The following is a 356-nucleotide window of genomic DNA, read 5'->3' on the forward strand; positions in this document are numbered from 1 at the left end:
TGCAAATGAAGAAAAAACACATATTTAATAGTATTAGATGATTTATTAATTGCACTTTTTATGCATGTCTAGGCTGAGTTTTTGTTGCATTTACTGAAGCCTTCTGAGCAGAGTGTGGCCTTTCAAGTGCTTTTGTGAATCAGCTGATTCAGAGTTTTACAAAGTTTAGTTTCTCCCATCACTACTAGTAAGGACCGTGTTTACTAAACACTTATTCAATTATGATTATTCAATGCCCTGAAATGGGGAATGTCTAGTGAGCAAACGTTTCAGAGCTTCATGTAACCGGCCCACAAATATCTGATTCCCTGGGTAGTGTGCTTACTGCTGAAGTAGTGTGCAGATTGAGACGCAGC

Source organism: Sinocyclocheilus grahami, unplaced genomic scaffold (assembly GCF_001515645.1).
Source record: "Sinocyclocheilus grahami isolate Dianchi unplaced genomic scaffold, SAMN03320097.WGS_v1.1 scaffold4095.1, whole genome shotgun sequence".
In the NCBI taxonomy this organism is placed as follows: domain Eukaryota; kingdom Metazoa; phylum Chordata; class Actinopteri; order Cypriniformes; family Cyprinidae; genus Sinocyclocheilus; species Sinocyclocheilus grahami.